This window comes from Pinus tabuliformis, chromosome 5_2 (assembly GCF_031772625.1).
Source record: "Pinus tabuliformis cultivar Carrire ecotype Pingquan chromosome 5_2, CPIR1, whole genome shotgun sequence".
NCBI lineage: Eukaryota > Viridiplantae > Streptophyta > Pinopsida > Pinales > Pinaceae > Pinus > Pinus tabuliformis.
The window spans coordinates 1,083,312,938-1,083,316,974 of record NC_142306.1 but is presented as its reverse complement, the minus strand read 5'-3'; positions in this window follow the sequence as shown (position 1 = coordinate 1,083,316,974).

Sequence of the window (4,037 nt, the reverse complement as noted above, 5' to 3'; positions counted from 1 at the left end):
TTGAATAAATGGAAATCTTTGGTTGAAATTGAGACAAGAAAGAAATTGAAGTGTCTCAGATCAGAAAATGGAGGTGAATATTGTAGAAAACAGTTTGATAGGTATTGTTCAAAGCATGGAAATCGCAGAGAGAAGATAGTTCCAAGAACACCACAAGAAAATGGTGTGTCAGAAAGGATGAAACAGAACAATCATGGAGCGTGCAAGGTGCATGAGATTGCATGCAAGATTGCCTTTACAATTTTGGGCAGATGCTGTAGATACTATTATTTATCTAATAAACAGAGGGCCTTCAAGTTCCTTAAATGGTGGTGTTCTAGAAGAAGCATGGACAAGTAAAAAGGTAAACTACTCCTTTTTAAAGCCTTTTGGTTGTGAGGCCTTTGTCCATATTAATAAAGAAAATAGAACAAAGCTTGAGGCAAAATCAAAGAAATGTACCTTTATTGGATATGGTGTTAATGATTTTGGTTATCGCTTATATGATTATGAAAATCACAAAATCATTAGGAGCAGAGATGTAATATTTAATGAAAAGGTCTTGTATAAGAATTAGTTGCAGGAAAAGAAACAGGAAAAAGAAAACAAGGAATACATAGTTCTTGATGAGATCACTGAAAAATTAAAGGTGCCTATAATAATAATCAACAACCACAACAACAAAAACCACCACAATAGCAACAGGCACCCCAAACACCTGAAAGTGGTGTTAGAATATCTACCAGGATAAGTATACCCCCTGAAAGATACTCTCTTTCATTATATTATTTATTGTTGACTGATTCTGGTGAACCCGAATGTTGTGAAGAAGCAATGCAGGTTGAAAGCAGGAAGAAATGGGAGCTAGCCATGGAAGAAGAGATGGACTCCTTAATGCATAACCAGACTTGGGACTTAGTCAGGTTGCCTGGAGGAAAAACTACATTGAAGAATAAATGGGTTTACAGGCTGAAGGAAGAAGATGGAGGAAAACAAAGGTACAAAGCTAGACTTGTAGTGAAGGGGTTTGCATAGAAGAAAGGTATTGATTTTGATGAAATATTTTCTCTTGTTGTTAAAATGACTTCAATCAGAACTATTTTAAGTCTAGTAGCAGTTGAAGATTTTCATCTTGAGAAGTTAGATGTAAAGATAGCCTTTCTCCATGGGGATTTGGAGGAAGAGATATATATGCAGCAGCCATAAGGATATGAGGTAAAAGGGAAGGAGAAACTAGTGTGCAGGTTGAAGAAGAGTTTGTATGGCTTAAAACAGGCTCCAAGGCAACTATATTATATTGTTATTGTATGTGGATGACATGCTTGTTGCAGGGTCTAACATGCAGGAAATAAATGTGCTCAAAAGAAAATTGGCAAATTCATTTGCAATGAAGGTTTTGGGAGCTGCAAAACAAATCCTTGGTATGAGAATAACTAGAGACAGGAAAAATCACAAATTAACATTGTCTCAGAATGAGTACACACAAAAGGTGTTGAAAAGATTTAATATGCGCAATGCAAAACCAGTTAGTACACCTTTTGCTAGCCATTTCAGACTTAGTAATGAAATGTGCCCAAAGACCCAAGAAGACATGGATTATATGTCTAAAGTTCCATATGCATCAGCATTTGGAAGCTTAATGTATGAAATGGTCTGCACAAGGCCTGATATTGCACATGCAGTGGGAGTTGTAAGCAGGTACATGAAAAATCCAGCAAAGGAACATTGGATGGCAGTGAAATAGATTCTCAGATATTTGGAAGGTACCACAAATCAAGCATTATGCTTTGGTGGTTCAAACATTTCTCTACAGGGATATGTTGATGCAGATATGGCAAGTGACAGAGATAACAGGAGGAGCACTACAGGATATGTATTTGCTGTAGGTGGAACAGCTGTCAGTTGGGTTTCAAAAATCCAAAGTGTTGTTGCACTTTCAACAACAAAAGCAGAGTATGTTGCTGCTATAGAGGCTACTAAAGAAATGATTTAGTTACAAAGGTTTATGGGTGAACTGGGTAATAAGCATGATATGGGCACGTTATACAGTGATAGCCAAAGTGCCATTCATCTTGCAAAGAACTCAACATTTCATTACAAGACTAAACACATACAGCTCAAGTGCCATTTCATACGATCAGTGTTGGAAGATGGAGAGTTGAAGCTAGAAAAGATACACACTAGCCAAAATCCTGCAGATATGCTAACAAAAGTTGTAACTAGGGAGAAATTGAAAATATGATCGGTTTTAATTGGTCTTCAAGGATAACGATGAAGATGAGAAATAGCCAGGTCCAAAGAGGAGTCATTGTCCAGCAAATGAAACAGTAGTGGAGTTGCTACAATCATTCTCCAAGTGGAAGATTGTTGGGTGTGGAGCATGATTATTTAGAGGTATTTGTTTCAGCCGGATGTACACCCCTCCACACAGTGGGGTATGGGGGGGAACTTTTCTCCCCTGCGGGGGTTCGGGGGGGGGGGGGTTTCGGGGGCAACACCCCTGAAGCTAAAAACATATGTAAAATTGCCTTGTAAAAGTATAGTAATTTCTAGTCAATTTGGGTCATTCATTAGGCAGATGATCTAACGGTAGAACTTATGTTTAGTTTAGGTTTTTTTGCCCTAGAAGGCAACCCATCTCTTTGTATGAGGGCATTGTATTGAGGCTATGTAATATATGTGTATTCTCCAAGCGAGAAACAGAGAGGTGATACTGTGAGAGAAAACAGAGGATATTACAGTGGATCTGTTGTAGGTTATGTCTCTTCATTTTGTTGGATAATAGAAAGGAAGGACTGGTTGTTCGAGGTGGATGTAGCCCAAACTAGGTGAACCACGTATATATGTGTCTCTCTTGTTTTAATGTGTTTTCTGTGTTTATATTTATGCAATATTCTATGTGTTCCATTGCTATGTAATATATAATTGTCTAACAGTTCGGCTCAAGCTAGATAACCATTTCAACTATGTTTTTACTCAAGACATGCATGAACACCCTTAGCTTACAAGGCTTTAGACCACTAATGTTCAATAGTTTGTAGATTCAATGAATGGATGGAGAATACTGACCATACCGGCAGATGCATACATAAACATAAATGAATGGCTAGCTACATGCAGCAAATGAGAATACTAACTGTACCAGTAGATGCATATATGAACACATATGAATGGCTAGCTATAGGTAGTAAAAGAAACTTGCAAATCTAATTTATCAACGCATAGATAAGATGACAGTTATATGGCATTAGATACAGAAGAAACATGAACAACCTATTCAAGTGCAAGCTTAGAACAGAAGAGAAAATGGACATTGAACATATAACAGCAAAAGAACCTTGTATTACTAATGAATGAAGATGAGAAGCTTGAGTAGCAAAGTCTCATTAGTCTCCAGAAGTTGAACCTGTATTACATCCTACTTTTAGCTATTTATAGTTCTTTACAATGCTCCTAAGCTCTAAGAGGCTCGGAGTCTTAATCTGTTTGCTCTGCATTGTTAATTAATTTGATTCCCTCTATAGGCAAGCATGGCTTGGAGGATCATTCCTCTGGCAGCAGAGTAAATGCATTCAGATATTTTGGCTACGCTGGCAGGACTGTTGGTGCTCCATGATGTTTGTTTGATGCGCTGTGCTGGGCTATTGATGCACTATGCTTCTTCTCGGCCTCTATGTCAGTTTGGGGAGGAGCTGCACATGCTGTGGCCCTTTCTATGATTTAACAATGCATACATTCTGTTAAAGCAGAACAACGCTGCCCTCTTGTGGACCTCTGTTAAAATAATGAATATTTCTACTTTAAACAGAAAACATAGTAGCGCTGAGAATTCTCGCCCCTTTATGTCCTTTCCTGACTTCAACAGTCCTAAAAAATGATTAATTCCTTTATCGGGTCCACCCTTGGGGTTATCACAAGTCGCATTCGACCCTCTCCCTATGTATTTAATTGAACAACGAAAATACATTAAACTGCAAAAAAAACATTGAAAATGGGCCCTCCGCGGACCTCAAATTTTATGTATTTCACTTCCTAGACCCTTTCGGGTCCGGGCTTCA